Source organism: Schistocerca americana, chromosome 7 (genome assembly GCF_021461395.2).
Source record: "Schistocerca americana isolate TAMUIC-IGC-003095 chromosome 7, iqSchAmer2.1, whole genome shotgun sequence".
In the NCBI taxonomy this organism is placed as follows: Eukaryota; Metazoa; Arthropoda; class Insecta; order Orthoptera; family Acrididae; genus Schistocerca; species Schistocerca americana.
This window is the reverse complement of record NC_060125.1, coordinates 174,526,193-174,552,125: the sequence shown is the minus strand read 5'-3', so window position 1 is coordinate 174,552,125 and position 25,933 is coordinate 174,526,193. Positions and strand designations below refer to the sequence as shown.

At 45.7% G+C, this 25,933-nt stretch overlaps 1 pseudogene; it reads right to left on the bottom strand.

Annotated features, from left to right (window-relative positions):
• Positions 1-20,916: 20,916 nt before the first annotated feature.
• Positions 20,917-21,034, bottom strand: LOC124623399 (annotated as a pseudogene).
• Between the last annotated feature and the right edge of the window lie 4,899 nt (positions 21,035-25,933).

Here is a 25,933-nt window from a genome sequence, read left to right as displayed (position 1 = left end):
TGTGAACCGTTTTTGTAAAGGCGTAGCTTGATAAAAAACTTTTATTGTCCGAGTTTTTTTTTTTTTTCATTTCTGATCCCTCGACATTAAGGTGCGGCTTATGTTCGGGTATGGGTTAAATTCGATCCAATACGGAAAGTGGAGAGAAAAATGGAAAATCGTAGGAGGGCAAAATCAGGAAATTAGCTGCGCTCTCTGCCTATTTTACATCTTTTGTCAAACCGACACGCTATCCTTGCGTATATAATTACCTTTCTATGAAGTGGTTTTAGTAAACTAACACAGAAGTGCAGTGTGTACCTGCCAATATGATGCACTAAAGTAGCACACTGCTCCAGAGAAGGTACTGTGTTTGGGTCTTGTTACTACGAGACTCAAATCGAGGGCATTTGAGCGCTATTCGAAATACGGTACGGGATTGTACATTACTAGTTTCTGAAGAAGGATGATGAGGAAAAATACGTACTCTAAAATATCGCAACGGTCGGCCGCGGGAGGACGCGGAGGAATAGAGTCGGCACCCGGGAGCAGAGTGTGAAGGATTGGGGGTGGGCGTGCTGGCGAGCTGCAGGCCGCGAGCGCGTCAGCAAGAGCGCTTCCTGAAGAAGCAGGCGGACGCGATGATGGCGGCGTGGATGGCCGCCATGACGATGATGGCCATGGCGCACGTACCTCGCTCCGGCTCCGCCTGGTCCATCTGCAACAGCAAAGCCACCCGCGTCGGCATTAGACAAGCGCCGGACAAACCGGAGCCTTTGACACCGTCCATTGACTTTGACCAATGATGTCATAACAAACCCCAAAATGCGACACAAATATGATTTCAAAATGGCGCCCTATGATATTACCGGTTCTTATGGCGGCGGATTATACACTGACGTGAAAAAAGTCATGAGATAGCTTCCAATATCGTGTAGGATCTCCTTTTGGCCGGCATAGTGTAGGGAGTCGACTTGGCGTGGACTCAACAAGCTTTCGGAGTCCCCTGCATACATATTGAGCCATGCTATCTCTACAGCGTCCTGACCTCATAAATGCCTCATAAATATTCGATGGGAGTCCTGTTGGCTTATCTGGGTAACCAAATCATTCGCTCGAATTGTCCAGAACGTACTTCGAAGATGAAGTCCTTGAGTGGCTGCAAGCGGTCTTCAGTAACCGTATAACCATTTTCAGTCAATGATCGCTTCATTCCATGTAAACACGGCCCACACCATTATGAAGCCACCACCAGTTAGCACAGTGCCTTCTTAACTTGAGCCCATGCCTTCGTGGGGTTTCCACAACATTAAAATCCTACTATCGGCCGATACCAACTGAAATCGAGACTCATCTAACCAAGCCACGGTTTTCCAGTCGTCTAGGATCCAGTCGATATGGTGATGAACCCAGGAGAGGAGGCACTGCAGGCGATGTGCTGTTCACAAAGGCACTAGCGTCAGTCGTCTGCTGCCACAGCCCATTAACGCTAAATTTTGCCGTACTGCCCTAACGGATACGTCCCACATTGATTTCTGCGGTTATATCAAGCAATGTTGCTTGTCTGTTAGCACTGACAACTCTTCTCAAACGCCGCTGCTCTCAGTAGTTAAGTGAAGGCCGTCGGCCACTGCGTTGTCTGTGGTGAGAGATAATGCCTGAAATTCGGTATTCCCTGCATGCCCTTCGCGCCCGGGTTCCCGGGTTCGATTCCCGGCGGGGTCAGGGATTTTCTCTGCCTCGTGATGACTGGATGTTGTGTGATGTCCTTAGGTTAGTTAGGTTTAAGTAGTTCTAAGTTCTAGGGGACTGATGACCATAGATGTTAAGTCCCACAGTGCTCAGAGCGATTTTTGCATGCCCTTGACAGTGTGTACCGCGTAATATTGAGTTCCCTAGCGATTTCCGGAAAGGAATGTCCCACGCGCCTAGCTGCAACTACCATTCTGCTTTCAAAGTCTGTTAGTTCCAATTGTGCTCCCATAACCACGTAGGAACCTTTTTCACACGAATCATCTGAGGACAAATGACAGCTCTGTCAATACACTGCTTTTTTATCCCTCGTCTATGTGATCCTACCGCCATCTGTATATGTGCATATAGCTATCCCTTGACTTTTGTCATCTCAGTGTAAATGTGAAACACAGAATCTTATAAATCGTGTTTCAACCTAACAACGATACCACTTATTGTTGAAAAGAAGCACTATGCGAATCAGAACCATCTCTCTTTGGGGTTGGGGTGAAAACGGTGTGGTATACATAATGAACAGAGAGAGGGTGGGCAAAAGGAGATAGACAAATAGAGGGGGGAAGGAGGAGATGGATAGAGAAAGGGAGGATTAGGAGAAATACGCCCAGTCAAATAAATGTGACCACTGCCTATATTACGTCAAAGCACAAAAACCACTCACAGACGCCAGGTGGCACCGCTGACAGTGGAGGATGTATAAGGCACGTTGGGGGGGGGGGGGGGGGGGGACAGGGAAATCAGTATATTCATTATCTTACTGCGGAAACAGAGCGATTTATCTGACGTCCAGAAGGACATGATCATTGGCTTTCACGCCAAGGGGAATGATTTGGTAGCATTCCCTGCGCAATATCGTCATTCTAGAAGGCACAGAGGATAAACACAAGTATGCAACTGTCCATCGCTACGAGCAGTGTGTTTTTCCTCACCACGATTGCATCTGCCAAAAGGACAATGCAGCGTGTACACAGCTCGCAGTGTATACGCATGGTTCGCAGGGCAGCAGGATGAGTTTACCAGCCACCAAACTTCCCAGCTTTAAACCGAACTGAGAATCTGTGAGGCTACCTCGATGGTGCACTTCGCGCTATGGATCCTGTTGTGTACATAGTTCCGCGTAGTGAGCACGCACACAACTTTCCCAATAGAGCGCGCCCCGCTAAGCACAACAGCGCAGGTGCAGCGCTCGTCCGTCTCCGCACTACGAGATGGCGCTGTCTTAGAGACGGACCAAATTCTGCTTCCGCCGATCCGCGTATTAATATGTAACGCAGCCAATGAGATTGCTGCTAACGTAGAACCTTTTCTCCTCACGGATCACACTCGCGCAGTGATACCTGAACGCGCGAGGTATTATAATGAGTGTACAGACCTCCAATTAGTCAGTCTGCATTAGTCTGCATCAGTCTGTAGTCAAGTTTCAGTCTGCGCCTAATAAGATTATCATATTCGTGTACATAGCCATGAAGAGAAATGTATAGACACTTTGTCAAGTATCAGAGATATGTGAGAATAAGATTAACGTACCAAGACTAAAGGAACTTCAGATTGTCAATTGTAAATAGCATCCAGAATCAAGTTACGTAATATCTATGATATTTATTATTTTAATATATGTGTGTGAAAATTAATCAAGTTCTGTTTAAAGTTGGTCACCGTCAATCTGCTACTCTAAGCGTGCAAGTGGCATTTCTATCGTCTGACCTAACGGCAGATAAGACCACGAGACATATTGCTGACACTCGCCTACTTCGCTAGAGCGACAAGTCAAATAATCTGATGCTGTGTGTACCGAAGGTCTTACAGTACGCACACCACAGATCCTCAACCGAGGAACGTAGCGCAGCCACGGCGCTGGTGTCAGCATGCCTCCACATGTCTGTCAGTACCTTTCAGAACTTCATTGACTTTCTTCCTGCTCCATTCGCAACGGTCCGCGCTGAAAAACGTGGTTATTCGGGCTTTTCATGGAATAAAGAGCTAATAACAAATATGGAAGGTAACTAGAGAACCGCGGGAAACTGAGGGTTCTGGACATTTACAAACTAAAAAAAGTAGTAAAATATACAAAAGAAAGAATCAGAGAAATACGACACAATGCTTGGTTCCAAAGACTTCTAACACCAGACTAGCGGAAACCAGCTTTAGCAGGTATCCAAATATCAGCTGACCTCTACAGGTCAACTTGAAAGACCAACAGCGACACATGAAAGGCAATAACCGACAACAACACAAAAAGTCAGAATGAGATACCAATAAAGAAAACCAAATATTACCGCAGCTGCCGAAACACGATATCAGCATAATCACATCAGCTATATAAATGAACTGTAAAGGCTGAGAGCAGTACAGAAAGTTAAAAATGTATACCAATACAGAAAGCCAAAAGGCGATCCCCAGAAACATAACAAAAAAATCGGTAGAACTAATGAAACGTAGTATCGGAATATTTGAATAATATACCTCAAGTTAATAAGCCGATAGCAATACAAAAAAACCAAAACTGAGAGCACAACAAAAGAGCCAAAAAGCGATGCCAAGAAACGTAACCAACAATCGGGAGAACTAACGAAACACAGCATCAACAACACCACATGACCCTTGTATCTCATCTTAATACGACGATATCAATTCAAAAGCCTATAGCAGTACCAAAACCCAAAAAGTTATATAAATCGAAATAGCCAAAAATCGCTGCAGTCAACGAATCAGCTAACGTAACTACACTCCTGGAAATTGAAATAAGAACACCGTGAATTCATTGTCCCAGGAAGGGGAAACTTTATTGACACATTCCTGGGGTCAGATACATCACACGATCACACTGACAGAACCACAGGCACATAGACACAGGCAACAGAGCATGCACAATGTCGGCACTAGTACAGTGTATATCCACCTTTCGCAGCAATGCAGGCTGCTATTCTCCCATGGAGACGATCGTAGAGATGCTGGATGTAGTCCTGTGGAACGGCTTGCCATGCCATTTCCACCTGGCGCCTCAGTTGGACCAGCGTTCGTGCTGGACGTGCAGACCGCGTGAGACGACGCTTCATCCAGTCCCAAACATGCTCAATGGGGGACAGATCCGGAGATCTCGCAGGCCAGGGTAGTTGACTTACACCTTCTAGAGCACGTTGGGTGGCACGGGATACATGCGGACGTGCATTGTCCTGTTGGAACAGCAAGTTCCCTTGCCGGTCTAGGAATGGTAGAACGATGGGTTCGATGACGGTTTGGATGTACCGTGCACTATTCAGTGTCCCCTCGACGATCACCAGTGGTGTACGGCCAGTGTAGGAGATCGCTCCCCACACCATGATGCCGGGTGTTGGCCCTGTGTGCCTCGGTCGTATGCAGTCCTGATTGTGGCGCTCACCTGCACGGCGCCAAACACGCATACGACCATCATTGGCACCAAGGCAGAAGCGACTCTCATCGCTGAAGACGACACGTCTCCATTCGTCCCTCCATTCACGCCTGTCGCGACACCACTGGAGGCGGGCTGCACGATGTTGGGGCGTGAGCGGAAGACGGCCTAACGGTGTGCGGGACCATAGCCCAGCTTCATGGAGACGGTTGCGAATGGTCCTCGCCGATACCCCAGGAGCAACAGTGTCCCTAATTTCCTGGGAAGTGGCGGTGCGGTCCCCTACGGCACTGCGTAGGATCCTACGGTCTTGGCGTGCATCCGTGCGTCGCTGCGGTCCGGTCCCAGGTCGACGGGCACGTGCACCTTCCGCCGACCACTGGCGACAACATCGATGTACTGTGGAGACCTCACGCCCCACGTGTTGAGCAATTCGGCGGTACGTCCACCCGGCCTCCCGCATGCCCACTATACGCCCTCGCTTAAAGTCCGTCAACTGCACATACGGTTCACGTCCACGCTGTCGCGGCATGCTACCAGTGTTAAAGACTGCGATGGAGCTCCGTATGCCACGGCAAACTGGCTGACACTGACGGCGGCGGTGCACAAATGCTGCGCAGCTAGCGCCATTCGACGGCCAACACCGCGGTTCCTGGTGTGTCCGCTGTGCCGTGCGTGTGATCATTGCTTGTACAGCCCTCTCGCAGTGTCCGGAGCAAGTATGGTGGGTCTGACACACCGGTGTCAATGTGTTCTTTTTTCCATTTCCAGGAGTGTATAATACAGAAAACTGAGCGTTAATCTCTGAAAGCCAGTAGCACACGTCAAAAGAATTTTATATTCAAAAGAAAAATGGAGTCATAAATAATTCGAAGTTCATGTAAATTGTAAACAGTTTTCGCCCACTACTAGGAGAACCAAAGATAATGTTTAATTCTTGAATGATGAATGACATCAGCCACGGTAAGAGTATTCAAAAATGGTTCAAATGGCTCTAAGAACTATGGGACTTAACTTCTGAGGTCATCAGTCCCCTAGAACTTAGAACTACTTAAACCTAACTAACCGAAGGACATCACACACATCCATGCCCGAGACAAGATTCGAACCTGCCACCGTAGCAGCAGCGCGGTTCCGGACTGAGGCGCCTAGAACCACTCGGTCACAGCGGCCGGGTAACAGTATTCGTCACGACTCAAACTAGAGCGGTGGTATCGAAGGGTTAAGATGAGCCCAACCGCTAACGGCTTCGTCACTTCACGCGTCTCACATTGACTTTCCTTGTAGCTGTTGATTCTTAAATTATGAACTTTTTTTACACAAGTAGTACGTTTTATTGACCACTAGCAGGACTGATCCTAGAAGATTTTTTTACATAAGCAACATATCGTTTCCCGCCCCGTACATACCCTCCCCTAGACATTCCTTCCCATCTATATTACATATGTACTCCGCTAGCCACCAAGCGGTGTGTGGCGGAGGGCACAATTCGCGCCAAAGGCATATTCCCCCCCCCCCCCCTCCTGTCTGTTCCACTCGCGGAGCGCACCAGGGAAAAACGATTGAACGCATCAGTACGAGCTCTAATTTCCCTTATCTTTGAATGGTGATAATTGCGCGAATTGAAAGTCGGTGATAATAATATATGCTCTACATCCTTGGTCTCTTCATAACAAGTTTAGAAATAAATCTCAATGTAATGGTTGTGGAAATGTGTTTTTTTTCTTTTAAGATAACTATTACGTAGACATTCCTCTGTGACAAGAAATATGTTTTTTAAACTTATTGAAGAGCTAATTGTTAAGAAATATTTTTATTGATTTTTATGCAAGATTTATGCAAAAATATGTGCTCATTTTCATAATATACTTTGTACACTTGACTTCATTTTATGGACCAAAATAGCTAATTAAAAATACTTTCTATAGTAATAAAAATAATCATGCAGTAAATAGCATGCAAAATAACAATAACAGTATGAAATTTTCATTCTGCAGCGGTGTGTGCGCTGATATGAAACTTTCTGGGAGATTAATACTGTGTGCTGGACCGAGACTCGAACTCGGTACCTTTGCCTTCTACAGGCAAGGGGTCTATCACCTCAGCTACCCAAACACGACTGACGACCCCTCCTCACACTTTCACTTCCGCCAATATCTCGTCTCCTACCTTCCAAGCTTGTGAAAACGAGTGAAGCTGTAAGGGCGATTTTTTAGTTGCGCTGGTAGTTCATACGGTAAAGCACTTGCCTGCGAAAAGAAAACGTCCAGAGTTCGAGTCTCCGTCTGGCACACAGTTTTAGTCTGCCAGGAAGTTTCAATAATAACAGTGTTCATATACAGCGTGTTACAAAAAGGTACGGCCAAACTTTCAGGAAACATTCCTCACACACAAAGAAAGAAAATATGTTATGTGGATATGTGTCCGGAAACGCTTACTTTCCATGTTACAGCTCATTTTATTACTTCTCTTCAAATCACATTAATCATGGAATGAAAACACACAGCAACAGAACGTACCAGCGTGACTTCAAACACTTTGTTACAGGAAATGTTCAAAATGTCCTCCGTTAGCGAGGATACATGCATCCACCCTCCGTCGCATGGAATCCCCGATGCGCTGATGCAGCCCTGGAGAATGGCGTATTGTATCACAGCCGTCCACAGTACGAGCACGAAGAGTCTCTCCATTTGGTACCGGGGTTGCGTAGACAAGAGCTTTCAAACGCCCCCATAAATGAAAGTCAAGAGGGTTAACGTCAGGAGACCGTGGAGGCCATGGAATTGGTCCGCCTCTACCAATCCATCGGTTACCGAATCTGTTGTTGAGAAGCGTACGAACACTTCGACTGAAATGTGCAGGAGCTCCATCGTGCATGAACCACATCTTGTGTCGTACATGTAAAGGCACATGTTCTAGCAGCACAGGTAGAGTATCCCGTATGAAATCATGATAACGTGCTCCACTGAGCGTAGGTGGAAGAACATGGGGCCCAATCAAGACATCACCAACAATGCCTGCCCAAACGTTCACAGAAAATCTGTGTTGATGACGTGATTGCACAATTGCGTGCGGATTCTCGTCAGCCCACACATGTTGATTGTGAAAATTTACAATTTGATCACATTGGAATGAAGCCTCATCCGTAAAGAGAACATTTGCACTGAAGTGAGGATTGACACATTGTTGGATGAACTATTCGCAGAAGTGTACCCGTGGAGGCCAATCAGCTACTGATAGTGCCTGCACACGCTGTACATGGTACGGAAACAACTGGTTCTCCCGTAGCACTCTCCATACAGTGACGTGGTCAACGTTACCTTGTACAGAAGCAACTTCTCTGACGCTGACATTAGGGTTATCGTCAACTGCACGAAGAATTGCCTCGTCCATTGCAGGTGTCCTCGTCGTTCTAGGTCTTCCCCAGTCGCGAGTCATAGGCTGGAATGTTCCGTGCTCCTTAAGACGCCGATCAATTGCTTCGAACGTCTTCCTGTCGGGACACCTTCGTTCTGGAAAACTGTCTCGATACAAACGTACCGCGCCACGGGTATTGCCCCGTGCTAATCCATACATCAAATGGGCATCTGACAACTCCGCATTTGTAAACATCGCACTGACGGCAAAACCACGTTCGTGATGAACACTAACCTGTTGGTGCTACGTACTGATGTGCTCGGTGCTAGTACTGTAGAGCAATGAGCCGCATGTCAACACAAGCACCGAAGTCAACATTACCTTCCTTCAATCGGACCAACTGGCGGTGAATCGAGGGAGTACAGTACATACTGATGAAACTAAAATGAGATCTAACATGGAAATTAAGCGTTTCCGGACACATGTCCACATAACGTCTTTTCTTTATTTGTGCGTGAGGAATGTTTCCTGAAAGTTTGGCCGTACCTTTTTGTAACACCCTGTATACAATGGAGTATAACAAACCAATCATGATCATTATAGCTAAGCTCTCTGAATAAAATGTTAACTATCTCATTAAAAGAGTACGTTGGTCGCTTTACAGCTCAATATATGCTATATACCTAGTGCTATAGTGTCATGTGATGATAAAGGGATAATTTAAGACCTGTAAGCCATGGCAGTAAGGTGGCGAATATGACACAGTCGGTTGAATGGAATCGTTGCAATAAGATGTGCCGAAGTGACAGACTGGCTAACGGAGCTTTCGTGTTGGCAATTGTATATGACCTCACTGCGAAAGAAGCTGCCCGATCTGTGTACCAGAGCAGACCGTTCAACATCTTTGCAATGAATGGTGCAGCACTCGTAACCAAGTAAAACTGGCTAAAATAGTGGTTGTAAAAAGATCATAACCGACAGGGAAGTGGGACTAGTATTGTACAACGCCCAAGACATTCACCTTCAAAACCGACTTAAATCTGCTGATGTCAGTGGATGCCGGAGCATCTCACCCAGTTTCCAAGGGAACACTGCGAAGGGAAGTGCAAGCAGTGGGTATTTGGAAATGGATACGTCGCTTGAGGCCATTGCTAACTCGGTGCATAAAACTGCACATTTTCAGTGACCCAAACATTACATTAACTGGACAGTAGCTGCAAGTCGGTTGGGTGGTCCTAAGAGGCTCTTTCTGTGTCTTTACAAAACATATGAGGCGTCCAGAACACCGACGGCACAATTAGGCATGCGAACCACAATCCTGAATGTGTCTGTCGAAACATTAGTTGCGTTCACTCACGGATATTTATTTCAAGATTCTCGGTGACCAGCTGTCCTTTCTCACTCAGCTTCATGACGAGCGAACTGTGGATACTCCAGTCTTCCAAAACGCTCACAGGGTTGCACGCATACAACCCTTGTTCGTTGAAATCCCAGGCAGCCTATCGCATCTCGACTGCCCCGCTAAATTATCCGGTCTTAATCTCATAGGGAAATATTTGCGGCTATATGGAACAGGATGTAAAATGTACCAGTTTGGGTAGCTCTACGGAATCTGATCATCAAAGAGTATGGATATGGCAGACTTGAAGAAATTTGTAGATTTTCTTCCGCGCCGAATTGAAGGCATTGTGAAGGCTAGTGGCAGTGTTAAACTGAATTAGCGTGATGTCTACTGTGTGTGTGTGTGTGTGTGTGTGTGCGTAGGTTATTTTTTTATCCGATGCGCTCAGCTGCTCTATGCCCATACTGATAGTCTCATTCTCAGCTTTCGTGGTATAGTCTGTTTCAAAGGAACAACATCTTAACAAGTAACCACCATTAATAATTACTCTTAGTCTATGGGAGAAAACGGAGCACAAGTGTCATATCGTGAAAGATACAGCAGCGTAATTGTTTGAGATATGAACTGTTCTGAATACAAAAGAATGTAGTGTGTTTTTTGCAAAAAAATAAAAATAGATCCGTTACGATCAAGGTTTAACGCTGTGCAGATATTCATGAAAGTGTTAGCATGTTTGGATGTAAAATCAGAACTGAGCCGAAATAACTAGATGATTAACGAAGAAAATTACTGATACACATATGAACTACACGAAACTTCATGTGCAACGATTATAATAAGCTTCTCTCGAAACCATGTAAGCCTTAAATCTTTAAAGATTTTCCCACTGTCCGTGAGACAGCGATCGAAACATAGTTGTAATTGTAGTATTCAATAAGCTACAGAGGTTTACCGGGACAAATAGTAAATGGGCAAGGAAACAGTAGGGCCACACGGGAGACAAGTATATAAATTTCTGACAAGATTAGGGCTTACTACTGGTACAGCTTACTGAGTAGAGTAATTCCCAGGCAAATGCCGGGATGGTTCCTTTGAAAGGGCACGCCCGACTTCCTTCCCCATCCTTCCCTAATCCGATGAGACCGATGACCTCGCAGTTTGGTTTCTCCCCCGAAACAGCCCAGCCCAGAGTAATTCAATATCATATGCTCATTTTCTTCCAAGGTAACAATGAATAAAAGAGCAGTCGAATTAGTTGAAAGAGATATGTCGCACTATACTGCAAAACCTGATATGTGGCGTCTTCTCATGTTTGATAGTTTCATATTTGACATTCTGGGACCATAAATCTTACCTCAATCACCTGACCATCGAACGTCACACTCTTTTATTATTGCAAGGAAAAAGCATAATTGCACTGGTCTTTTCAAGTCAGATGGGTCCTAAAGAACATCTCATTTTTTCTGGACTTTGGGTTGAAGGGCATGGACCATTTCCTGGGCTCGCACGTCCTCGGATTTTATTTGCTCGAACATTTTTCTTTGTGGTTTCCGTGAAGAACACGTTAACGAAACGTCTGCCAAATACATGCGTTATCTATGTGGCATAATCAAATATTTAAAATAAATTATCTTTGCAGTTGGAGATGCGTTGCCGCGAACGCTACAAGTCGACTGAAGAAGAAATAAAATTTTATTGTATGTGTTGTGCATCAATCAAATTATAGACCGCGTTATTGTGTTGTGAAGGTTTAAAATACATTTTGGGGAACATCTTGCACTTCGACATACTGCTTAGCATGAACAATAACAGACCGAGGACCAAGTAACTTTTACTGAATGTTGCACCAGACTTTAAAGTAACACAGATTGAAGGATACATGATACCATTTTTCTACGTAGTCATCAACTCTTTGTCAATAACAGTCGAAATGTTCTAGCAACAGTTCTGTTCCTCGACGACAGAAATCATTTCATTGGTCAAGGAGCCATTTGAGAACCGCGGTGTGAAACTCCTCATTGTGGGGAAGTCTCTTTCCCACCGAGATGTTCTGTCAGCTTGCCGAATAGATCTGGAATTGCCTATTACCACCACGTTCGTGCTGCCTGGGTCAAATTGTTGGCAACATTTCATTACGGCTAAACACGACGTGCATTTGGTCCACATATTACCAGAGTTTTACTGTCAACCTGTGCGCAATTTAGACTTTTTGTCCACAGTAATCGCACTGTTTCGCGTACTTCAGCTTTGGAGTACTTTGTTAGATGCCACGCCATTTCACTCCCGCTCTGTAATGCGCCAGTTATGTGTACCGCGGCAGAGATGCGTCTGCAGGAGGTCCCCAACATTTACTCTCTTCTGATAACGTGCTCCTTTTTCTGTGCAATTGCCTTAGCCTGGGACGAGAAGTGCAACTTATCCCTACGTTTTAACTATGTACACAGAGTGTTTCACAATTCATTATTACAGCTTTCTAGGGGTAGTAGAGAGGACTTAGTAGACAAAGTTTTGACAAGGAACCTATGTCTGGAAATGTAAAATAATCTTGAAGATCTGATCACTTTCAAATCTCCCGCTTCACGATGCGCTCAGAGTGGAGACAGTGAACTCTCTCCTTCATGCTCTACAGGAGCACACGATATGGGCGGTATTTCAAGTATTCATCGTCGGTTGGTCTTCTACATGACGAAGGACTTCCTCTTGTAAGTCGAGAGCGGGATGCGTCTGTGGAGCTCCACACTCAACCTTCCTCGTACCAGTTTCCCGGAGCCATAGTGGTACGCGGACGAAAACGGTATGTGATGTCAAAATTAAAATAGGGACTAGAGACAGTGACCTCTTCTCAGTTAGGATGCGAACCGTGAAGCTGGAGATTTGAACGTGATCCAATTCTCAAAACTACACTCCTGGAAATTGAAATAAGAACACCGTGAATTCATTGTCCCAGGAAGGGGAAACTTTATTGACACATTCCTGGGGTCAGATACATCACATGATCACACTGACAGAACCACAGGCACATAGACACAGGCAACAGAGCATGCACAATGTCGGCACTAGTACAGTGTATATCCACCTTTCGCAGCAATGCAGGCTGCTATTCTCCCATGGAGACGATCGTAGAGATGCTGGATGTAGTCCTGTGGAACGGCTTGCCATGCCATTTCCACCTGGCGCCTCAGTTGGACCAGCGTTCGTGCTGGACGTGCAGACCGCGTGAGACGACGCTTCATCCAGTCCCAAACATGCTCAATGGGGGACAGATCCGGAGACCTTGCTGGCCAGGGTAGTTGACTTACACCTTCTAGAGCACGTTGGGTGGCACGGGATACATGCGGACGTGCATTGTCCTGTTGGAACAGCAAGTTCCCTTGCCGGTCTAGGAATGGTAGAACGATGGGTTCGATGACGGTTTGGATGTACCGTGCACTATTCAGTGTCCCCTCGACGATCACCAGTGGTGTACGGCCAGTGTAGGAGATCGCTCCCCACACCATGATGCCGGGTGTTGGCCCTGTGTGCCTCGGTCGTATGCAGTCCTGATTGTGGCGCTCACCTGCACGGCGCCAAACACGCATACGACCATCATTGGCACCAAGGCAGAAGCGACTCTCATCGCTGAAGACGACACGTCTCCATTCGTCCCTCCATTCACGCCTGTCGCGACACCACTGGAGGCGGGCTGCACGATGTTGGGGCGTGAGCGGAATACGGCCTAACGGTGTGCGGGACCGTAGCCCAGCTTCATGGAGACGGTTGCGAATGGTCCTCGCCGATACCCCAGGAGCAACAGTGTCCCTAATTTGCTGGGAAGTGGCGATGCGGTCCCCTACGGCACTGCGTAGGATCCTACGGTCTTGGCGTGCATCCGTGCGTCGCTGCGGTCCGGTCCCAGGTCGACGGGCACGTGCACCTTCCGCCGACCACTGGCGACAACATCGATGTACTGTGGAGACCTCACGCCCCACGTGTTGAGCAATTCGGCGGTACGTCCACCCGGCCTCCCGCATGCCCACTATACGCCCTCGCTCAAAGTCCGTCAACTGCACATACGGTTCACGTCCACGCTGTCGCGGCATGCTACCAGTGTTAAAGACTGCGATGGAGCTCCGTATGCCACGGCAAACTGACTGACACTGACGGCGGCGGTGCACAAATGCTGCGCAGCTAGCGCCATTCGACGGCCAACACCGCGGTTCCTGGTGTGTCCGCTGTGCCGTGCGTGTGATCATTGCTTGTACAGCCCTCTCGCAGTGTCCGGAGCAAGTATGGTGGGTCTGACACACCGGTGTCAATGTGTTCTTTTTTCCATTTCCAGGAGTGTATTTTATATCCAAACGTATTACATTCCCAGACAGGATTCGTTTCCAAAACTGTGTCTAAAACCTACCCTCTGCAGCCCAGAGAAGCTTGTAATAGGAATTGCGAAACATATACATCTACATCTACGTCTACATAGATACTCCGCAAGCCACCGTACGGTGCGTGGCGGAGGGTACCACGTAACGCTACTAGTCATTTCCTTTCCTGTTCTACTCGCAAAAGAGAGAGGGAAAAACGAGTGTCTGTCTGTTGACGTATGAGCCCTAATTTCTCGTGCCTTATCCGCAATTTATTTTGGCGGCAGTAAAATCGTTCGGCAGTCAGCTTCAGATGCCGGTTCTCTAAATTTTCTCAATAGTGTTTCTTGAAAAAAAGGTCGCTTTGGCTCCAGGGATTCCCATTTAAGTTTCCGAAGCACCTCCGTAACACTTACGTGTTGTTCGAACCTACCCTAACAAATCTAGCAGCCCGCATCTGTTTGCTTTGATGTCTTCCTTTAATCCTAGCTGGCACGGATGCCAAACACTCGAGCAGAACTCAAGAGTAGGTTGCACAAGAGTCCTATAAGCGTTCTCCTTTATAGGTGTACCACTATTTCCTAAAATTCTCCCAATAAACCAAAGTCGCCTTTCATACCACAGTTCTCTCATGCTCGTTCCATCTCATATCGTCTTCTACGCGACGATATGACGAGGGACTTCCTCTAGAAAGTCGAGGGCGCGACGCATCCGTGCAGCACCACACTCAACCTTCCTCGCACCAGTTTGTCGGAGCCATAGTAGCAGTCGGACGGAAACGGTGTGGGATGTCAAAATTACAATAGGGACTGCGCCCAGATACTTAAACGACATGACTGTGTCAAGCAAGACACTAGTAAAACTGTATCCGAACATTATAGGTTTGATCTTCCTACTCATCCGCACTAACATAGATTTTCCCACATTTAGAACTAGCTGCCATTCATCACACACACTGTAAATTTTGTCTAAGTCATTTTGTATTTTCCTACAGTCATTCAACTTCGGCATCTCATCGTACACCACGGCATCATCAGCAAACAACCACAGATTGCTGCCCACGATGTCTGCCAAATCATTTACGTTTATACAGAACAACAGTGGTCCCCTGGGGCACTCCTGACGATACCCTTATCTCCGATTAATCCTCGAGGACAACATACTTGGTCCATAATTTAAGAAGTCTTCGAAACACTCAGATATCTGAACTTATTGATATGCTCGTACCTTCGTCAACAGCCTACAATGGGGCACCGTGTCAAATGCTTTCCGGAAATCTAGAAATACGCAAGTTGTCTGTTGCCCTTCATCCATAGTTTGCAGTGTATCATGTCACAAAAGGACAAGAGCGATGGTTTCTAAAACCATGCTGATTCATGGACATTAGCTTCTCAGTCTCAAGTAAGTCTGTTATATTCGAACTAAGAATATGTTCAAGGACTCTGCGGCAAGCACCTTATAACTTCGGCGTAACTGAAGGGTCTAGCCATAGACCGGGAGGTCGTATCGTTGGTTTATAATGGAAAAGTGATGGGAACATCAGCAGATGTCCAATGACAGTTCGGAATAGTGACAGATCACATCAACTCAAGTAAAAGATATACAATGAACGCAAACGAGAACCAAGATTGGATACTGTTTGACTGTATTATCGGTACTCAATGACAGAGATCAATAACGGATCCGAGGGAGCCCATCTAGAACTTCTAAAGGTGGAAAGACCATGTAACTGTAATTGCAATGAAACAAAATACCAGTCAGATTCACTGAAAAAATCCTAAAGAGTGTGAGCTGACTATGGAAAAATTATATCTCGCCATTGCTTAAGAATTTGTTTGTCAGTCTGGGTCTCTTATTATTTTGCAGAAATGGAAGCCACAGAAGAAAGCTCGCGTAACGTCAGTGGCAGTAAAGTTAGATAAAAGTAGGATTTGTTAAGAGGTTCCGTTGGAATGGAGTAAAATGATATTTTCGTACATTATGTAATCTCCGAAACATGCTGCGCAGAGGATGTAGATTAAGTAATGCACATAATTTAGTTTGTGACATGACAGGAGTCAGCAACGTATCTAGCGCGTTTCCTTTTCGTCGAGGTACAACAGGCTGAATGAGCCACGAAAAACAACAACAGAGTGCTTGATGCCGATGTTAAGAGATGTTAAGCACTAAAGCCGTGACATGTACGGATTACAGCGGATCTGAAATGAGAATCATAGCTGTTCAGAAAGCTAAAGCCTATTGGAAGGCGGCATCGCAAGCGGCTCAGCCTCTAACGAGAGAAAGTCGCTCGTAATGTCCTGCTGGTCACAAACAATTTCGTAACCGAGTTTCACAATGCCGACAAGGTATTTAGGTTTACAGCTTGCTACCGCATACGTACTGTTTCCTTCACGGCTTTCTCACTACTCCTCATCGAAAATTACTCGAACACCTGGATTTATCTTAAAATGTGACTAACGTTCAGAGGACATTACTGGATGTGAACATGTCTTCAGACCACAGCGATTAACTGAAACAGCCACTTTCAACCTGATAAACCATGTCTTAAATGCAGTGGACCATCACAGAAATATCTCACGTTTATTACTGGACCAAACAAATGCTTTTGATGTGATTGACCTTTCTGTGTTCCTAAGGAAACTTGAACGGTATGGTGTAAGAGGTGTGCCAAATCAGTAGATTAAATCATATTTGAAATATCGTTCACAGGTAACTGAAATTAAGTACATGGAAAGAAATGAGCTCCAGGTACACTTTTCAGAATCATGTGGACTAATTCATGGTGTTCCACAGGGCTCCATTTTAGGTCTCCTCCTTTTATTGTTATACATTAATGACTTTCCATCACACATTAGGGATTCGCAACCTGTACTGTTTTCAGATGTCACTACTCTATTGATTGAAGGAAATAAAGAAGAAAATCTCACTGCATCTGCAAAAGATATTACAAAAGAAGTGCCTTAATGGTTTACCAGAAACAGGCTAATAGTTAATCTGCGAAAAACAGTACTCATAAATTTGCACACAGATCAAAATGAAAATGTGCCACAACCCGTAATATGTATAGATTACCAAATCATTAGTGCTGTCAATGAAACTAAATTTCTTGGGGTTCATATCCAGGAAAATCTTAGATGGAGCACTCATATCACATCTCTAAACTCTAAACTAGCAAAAATGAGCTATATAGGAAAAATTCTTTGCAACAATACTAGTTCAGAAACGGTTAGGGCTGTACACTTTGCTCGTGTACATTCAATACTGAAGGATGGTATCATTTTCTGGGGAAATGTACACCACGCCATAACAGTTTTCTGGAAATAAAATGCAACTATAAGAATAACGAAACAAGTGAGCATCAGAAAACCATGCAAATCTTTCTTTAAAGATCTTACCCCTCCCCTGCATTTAAATGCTGGAAGTAGTCATGCATGTCAAAAAAAGTATACTGAGAAAAGAAAACCTTTTTCCTCAAAACAAAAGTGTCCACGATTACAGTACCAGGTCAGACAGTGACATACATGTTAATCATTGTAACACCACATTATGCCAGAAAGGTGTATATCATGCAGGAACAAAACTATACAACAGACTACCAAGACATATAAAATCTTTTCCTGAACTACAGAGCTATAAAAAGTCTGTGACAGCCTACCTGCTGAAAAATTGCTAATATTCAATATCACAGTATCTCATGCAAGAAAAAATGTAATTTGTATCTTTAGTTGTAGAAATAAGCTAAAAATACACAGTATTTAAAAAACGGTAATTATTAACTGTATAGATCCAATTTGTTATAAAAATTTAAATAATGTATGTTTGATGTTTAAAAAACCAATAGATAAAAGGGTTTCCTGTCCATTAGCCTGTGTACGACATATGTTCTGAATACGAGATTTATATGGACAAATAAATTAAATAATTAAATATATTTACGAATTAAAAATGCTTCCCAGCAGTGTTATCAGTAGCTCACTATTTTAGTGCTATTTATGGTTGAGAGGCACGTTTCATCATCTACCTCTACATCAAAAAACTTTTTGCGTTACCTCTTTGTTCCAAGTTCGCGGCACAGGAAACAAACGTTGGTTCTGAGGCAATCGTATATATTCATTTGAAAAAGTGTTCAGATCACCAAATCATAAAAATAAACATACGTGTAGCGAACAAATCATATATATTCCATGGGAGGGTTTTTCACCGCGCCCCTTAGCAACTTGAGTATGTGTTGGAACGGCCCATTGCTCGGATGTAGGCTCGAATCCGTTGTGGCATACCATCGATAATATCATCAAACCGGCCCTGGGCAACATTTTAAATAGCGATAATGTGTAAGTCACGAAAAGTATGTGGTCGTTGTGGATGTCCAGAAACTGCTCGTCTCAGTAGATCCCGCAATTCTACACTGGATTCATATCCGGGGAGCAGGGCCACTTCATTCTGCTGATCTTAGGGTGCTGAATAAGCGTGTACACGAGAACAGCACGATGGGCACGCGAGTTATTATCCATCAAGATAAAATTGTCACCAAAATGTTAGCGATGCGTTGCAGAATCTCGTCCCTGTACCGTAAGAAGTGAGATTGCCCTCAGCAATCATGAGTGGTGTTCGGTGGTTCCATGGCAAGCCACCTCAGAACATCACTCCCCCATCTGTATGTTGCACATTTGGATCACGGTGTTGGGGGTTTTCGATATAACCGGGTTGTCTCCAGACACGTTGCCTGCGACTATCAGGGTGCAAACAGATCCGAGGTTCGTACAATTCTGGAGCGTCCATTCTGCATGATTTCTTGCCAATGCGCAACGGAGTCCACGGTGTTGTGGTGTACAACATGGTGCTCGCCACGGTCGCCAGGAGAGCAGATTCATGTCATGCAATCGTCTCCTAGCAGTCCGATGCTACATATGGCTCTTCGCAAGCAGGACGTAGTTCTGGGCACTCAACCCACAGTTCCTTTGACTCGAAAGCCGTAGACATCGGTCACCTCATGCACCTGTCAAACGTGGACGGCCTCTGAGGTGTAATTTCTCAACACTACATGTCCACGTTGGCACCACATCACTTTGAGTGCTAAATCTTTTGATATAGACACACGGGTGAATTCGTGTACCTAATTAAATAATCCTGAAGGGACATGATAGTAACAACGTTAAACGATATTCTGCTTTTGGACTGCCACTTAACAGTTGCTACTATTATTTCAGTTAATACGTTTGCTAGTTTATGTCGAATCTATTGAGTGAACAGTAAAAACTATTTTTTTGTTGTTGTACTTATGTAAAAGCGAAGTCTAGTAGAAAACAATATGTTTAACACATTGGTGTTACAGCAATGTATGTTCTCCTATAATTGTTTTCTCTGCGAACTATGGAACACTAAACTGTCTTCTTCTTGTCTTCGCATCGACACGATAAGGATGGAAGTTGCACTAGACGTATCTTTTTTTCAGTAATAATTGGAATATTGCATTTCAGTCCGGCCACGGTAGCTGAGTGGTCAGCGTGACGGATTGTCAATCCTAAGGTCCCGGGTTCGATTCCCGGCTGGGTCGGAGATTTTCTCCGCTCAGGGACTGGGTGTTGTGTTGTCCTAATCATCATCATTTCATCCCCATCGACGCGCAGGTTGCCGAAGTGGCGTCAATTTGAAAGACTTGCACCAGGCGAACGGTCTACCCGACGGGAGGCCCTAGCCACATGACATTTCATTTCATTGCATTTCAAACTTGTTTTTATTCTGTAAAAGAACAAATCTCTCAGATCTCCTGTTTTAATTACGCAGTTACTTTCTTGTTACCATCGATTACGTTAGAAGCGCCTTGTTTCGTGACGCAACCAACGAGCGCCTTAAGCGCTCTGGATACGTGGTCATTTTTCGCTAAGCGCGCCATTAACCAAAAATGGCCTTTTGACCTAAACCTAATTATTTTCATCCAGCCAGTCAAAGTCAATAAGTATAATTTTATTTGAAGTAAAAATAATTAGCAGTTATTGTAATATTGATCATCACATCTTTTATGCGAAGCCCGGTGTCGACGGAAAGCGAGGGTCTGTTTCCTGTTACGAACAAAATTATTTTTAAAACTGAATTTTACCTGCCCATTCAATAGAATGTACCAAATTAGTCAAGCGCGATATTCGTTTTATCGATATGTATTAACAGGGACAATAAAACACGAAGGCCGGCCGCAGTGGCCGTGCGATTCTAGGCGCTACAATCTGGAGCCGAGCGACCGCTACGGTCGCAGGTTCGAATCCTACCTCGGGCATGGATGTGTGTGATGTCCTTAGGTTTGTTAGGTTTAATTAGTTCTAAGTTTTAGGTGAGGGATGACCTCAGAAGTTAAGTCGCATAATGCTCAGAGCCATTTGAACCATTAAAACACGAAGAGTAATCACTACTCTAGAAGCGACAAGGCAGCGCTGCTGCAAGGTGGTAACAATCAGCGCGGGCCAGAGTGGTGCTGTTATTGTTGGAATCCTGGTTATTCTTCATGTTTTACTGACCCTGTTAGTAGATATTGGTAAAAAGAATACCTCAGTAGACTAATCTGGTACGACCTACCGAACGAAACTAAAGCTAAGCAAAACTCCTCCCGAAGATGCCACGAAGGCCCAAAGGTACCTACCGGCCGCCGTGTCATCCTCAGTCCGTAGGCGTCACTGGGTGCGGATATGGAGGGGCATGTGGCCAGCACACCGCTCTCCCGGAGCCGCTACTTCTCAATCTAGTAGGTCCTCAGTTTGTCTCACAAGGGCTGAGTGCACCCCGCTAGCCAGCAGCGCTCGGCAGACCGGATGGTCACCCATCTAAGTGCTAGCCCAGCCCGACAGCGCTTAACTTCGGTGATCTGACGGGAACCGGGATTACCACTGCGGCAAGGCCGTTAGCGAGCTATTGAATTGGCAATTAAAATTCCGTTTTGAAAATAATTTTGTTCGTAACGGGAAACAAACCGATGCTTTCCGTCGACACCGGGTGTCTCTTGAAGTAGGTGTCGAATAGTATTTGTTTGGGCTGACTCTAGCTACATAATGGAAAAACGAAATTGCCAATATCTGTCAAAAAATTAGGGGAAGTGTGCCTGACGACCCTTAAGAGAGAGACCCTGTATATATAAAAATAAAACAATAACATCAGTTACCAATGAGAATAGTTGCACTTGCTTTCTTAATCATCTTTGAAGTGGATCCTTTTGTCTGGGAGTTTATGATACTCTTATAATCAGGAAGATTAGTAAATTAATAATTTGATGCCATTTTGACTATTTTTCGACGTGACTGTCTCAAGAAATATGTAAAGGTTTTTTTTTAATTACCGCTACCAGTCACAAACTTTGTCACCTATTGTATTACTTATTATATTTAGCGATATGTTTCGAGGGAATACCTCACCTTCAGGCTAAATGGCATTACATTGCCTTATCGTAAATGCTGTGGTCATCCTGTGGAAGAAGAGAAAACTTAGTAAGAGGCGATGTCACTATGGATGCTGGACTGACGTTTGCACGAAAATGTTTTGTAACGGTCACTCACTTTATTCTGGCGTGGCACGCCAGAAGAATAAAACACTTACGTCAGCGTCCCGATAATCTATTACATTGACTCATTCACGTATATTAGACGGGGGTCATTATCATAAATGGATCAAATTGCGAAGATGAGCTCAACGGGAACAATATGTGCAAACTGGTGGCTTTGGAATGTTGTAAAACTGTAACCAATCAGTCAAGCGATCTTCTATTACTGACGTTAGAAATATCAGTGAAGTGATGTGTATGTGACAGCTGATTGTATGGAATCAGAGCATCCACATCTACATCTGTACTCTACAAACCACTGTGAGGTGCACGGCGGAGGGTACACCCATTGTATCAGTTATTAGGGTTTCTTCCCGTTCCATTCACGTATGCAGCGTGGGACGAATGATTGTTTGAATACCTCTGTGCGCGTAGTAATTATTCACATCTTATCCTCACGATTTCTGTGTGATTGATCCATAGCGGACTATAGCATATTCCTAGAGTTATTATTTAAAGCCGATTCCTGAAACTTTGTTAACTGAGTTTCTCGGGATAGTTTACGTCTATTTTAAAGAATCTGTAATTTCAGTTCCTTCAGTATCTCTGTGACACTTTCCCACGGATCAAATAAACTTGTGACCATTCAAGTTGCCCTTCTCTGTATACGTTCCTTATTCCCTGTTAGTCCTATTTGGTATGGGTCCCACAGACTTGAGCAGTATTCTACACTGAAGCGCCAAAAATCTGGTAATAGCATGCGTCTTCAAATACAGAGATATGTAAACTGGCAGAATACGACGCTGCACTCGGCAACGGCTATAAAACACAAGTTTCTGGCGCAGTTGTTAGATCGGTTATTGCTACTACAGTGGAACGTTATCAAGATTTAAGTGAGTTTGAACATGGTGTTACAGCCAGTACACGAGCGATGGGACACAGCATCTCCGAGGTAGCGACGAAGTGGGGATTTTCCCTTAATACCATTTCACGAGTGTACCGCGAGTATCAGGAATCCGGTAAAACACCAAATCTCCGACATCACTGTAGCCGGGAAAAGAGCCTTCAAGAACGGGATCAACGACGACTGAAGAAATCGTTCAACGCGACAGAAGTGCAACCTTTCTGCAAACTGCTGCAGATTTCAATGCTGGGCCACCAACAAGTGTCAGCGTGCAAACCATCCAAACCAAACCTCATCGATATGGACTTTCGGAGGCGAAGGCTCACTCGTGTACACTTGGTGACTGCACGACACAAAGCTGTACGCCCCGCCCGGGGCCCATCGACACTAACATTTTACTGTTGATGTACTGGAAACACGTTGCCTTGTCGGACGACTGTCGTTTGAAATTACACTCCTGGAAATGGAAAAAAGAACACATTGACACCGGTGTGTCAGACCCACCATACTTGCTCCGGACACTGCGAGAGGGCTGTACAAGCAATGATCACACGCACGGCACAGCGGACACACCAGGAACCGCGGTGTTGGCCGTCGAATGGCGCTAGCTGCGCAGCATTTGTGCATCGCCGCCGTCAGTGTCAGCCAGTTTGCCGTGGCATACGGAGCTCCATCGCAGTCTTTAACACTGGTAGCATGCCGCGACAGCGTGGACGTGAACCGTATGTGCAGTTGACGGACTTTGAGCGAGGGCGTATAGTGGGCATGCGGGAGGCCGGGTGGACGTACCGCCGAATTGCTCAACACGTGGGGCGTGAGGTCTCCACAGTACATCGATGTTGTCGCCAGTGGTCGGCGGAAGGTGCACGTGCCCGTCGACCTGGGACCGGACCGCAGCGACGCACGGATGCACGCCAAGACCGTAGGATCCTACGCAGTGCCGTAGGGGACCGCACCGCCACTTCCCAGCAAATTAGGGACACTGTTGCTTCTGGGGTATCGGCGAGGACCATTCGCAACCGTCTCCATGAAGCTGGGCTACGGTCCCGCACACTGTTAGGCCGTCTTCCGCTCACGCCCCAACATCGTGCAGCCCGCCTCCAGTGGTGTCGCGACAGGCGTGAATGGAGGGACGAATGGAGACGTGTCGTCTTCAGCGATGAGAGTCGCTTCTGCCTTGGTGCCAATGATGGTCGTATGCGTGTTTGGCGCGTGCAGGTGAGCGCCACAATCAGGACTGCATACGACCGAGGCACACAGGACCAACACCCGGCATCATGGTGTGGGGAGCGATCTCCTACACTGGCCGTACACCACTGGTGATCGTCGAGGGGACACTGAATAGTGCACAGTACATCCAAACCGTCATCGAACCCATCGTTCTACCATTCCTAGACCGGCAAGGGAACTTGCTGTTCAAACAGGACAATGCACGTCCGCATGTATCCCGTGCCACCCAACGTGCTCTAGAAGGTGTAAGTCAACTACCCTGGCCAGCAAGATCTCCGGATCTGTCCCCCATTGAGCATGTTTGGGACTGGATGAAGCGTCGTCTCACGCGGTCTGCACGTCCAGCACGAACGCTGGTCCAACTGAGGCGCCAGGTGGAAATGGCATGGCAAGCCGTTCCACAGGACTACATCCAGCATCTCTACGATCGTCTCCATGGGAGAATAGCAGCCTGCATTGCTGCGAAAGGTGGATATACACTGTACTAGTGCCGACATTGTGCATGCTCTGTTGCCTGTGTCTATGTGCCTGTGGTTCTGTCAGTGTGATCATGTGATGTATCTGACCCCAGGAATGTGTCAATAAAGTTTCCCCTTCCTGGGACAATGAATTCACGGTGTTCTTATTTCAATTTCCAGGAGTGTATATTGAGCGGATGGACGTGTATGGGTATGGAAACAACCTCATGAACCCAAGGGCCCTGCGTATCAGCAGAGGACTGTTCAAGCTGGTGGAGGCTCTGTAATGGCGTGGGCGTCTGCAGTTGGAGTGATATGGGACCCCTTGTACGTCTAGATGCGACTCTGATAGTTCACACGTGCGTAAGCGTCCTGTCTGATCACCTGCATCCATTCATCTACATTGTGCATGCGGACGGACTTGGGCTATTCCAGCAGGACAAGGCAACACCCCACAAGTCCAGAATTGCTACAGAGCGTCTCCGGGAACTGTATTCTGAGTCTAAACACTTCCGATGGCCAGAAGAGATGTCAACCCCCTCGTATTCTGACGGATTTGTAGACGTCGATGCAGGATTCATGGTGTCAGTTCCCTCCAGCCCTACTTTAGACATTAGTCGAGTCCATGCTACATCGCGTTACGGCACTTCTGCGTGCTCGCGCATGCCCTACACGATATTAGGCAGGTGTACCAGCTTCTTTGACTCTTCAATGTAGAGCCGGTCGATGAGTAATTTGTAAGCAATCTCTTTGTAGACTGACTGCGCTTCCCCAGTATTCTACCAATAAACAGAAGTCTACCACCTGCTTTACCCACAACTGAGCCTACGTGATAATTCCATTTCATATCCGTACAAAGTGTTACACCGAGTTATTTGTATGAGTTGGCCGATTCCAACAATGACTCATTGACATTACATTCATAGGATACTTCGTTTTTTCGTTTTGAGGAAGTGCAAAATTTTACATTTTTGAACCTTTAAAGCAAGTTGCCAATCTCTGCACCACTTTTAAATCCTATCAAAACCTGAATGAATATTTATGCAGCTTCTTTCAGGCAGTACTTCTTTATAGATAACTGCATCACCTGCAAAATACCAGATTTTACCATTATTGTTGTTTGCAAGGTCATTAACATACAACACGAATTGCAAGAGTCCCAGTACTGTTTCCTGTGAGGTAACTGAAGTCACTTGTACATCTGGCAATGGCTCTCCATCCAAGATAACATGCTGCGTGCACCCTATCGAAAAGTCCTCAACCTAATCACAAATTTACTTGATACCCCATATGATCGTACTTATAACAATAAGCGCAGGTGTGGGCCGGCCACTGTGGTCGAGTGGTTCTAGGCGCTTCAGTCCGGAACCGCGCTGCTACTACGGTCGCAGGTTTGAATCCTGCCGCGGGCGTGTTCGTGTATGATGTCCTTAGGTTAGTTAGGTTTAAGTAGTTCTAAGTCTATGGGACTGATGACCTCAGATGTTAAGTCCCATAGTGCTTAGAGCCATTTGAACCAAGTGCAGGCGTGGTACTGAGTCAAATGCTTTTTTGAAATCAAGAAATACTCCATCTGCCTGACTCCTTTGATCCAAAGCTTTCAGTATGCTATGCGAGAAAAGTGCGAGTCGGGTTTGACATGATCGATGTTTTCGGAATTCATTCTGGTTGCCATTGAG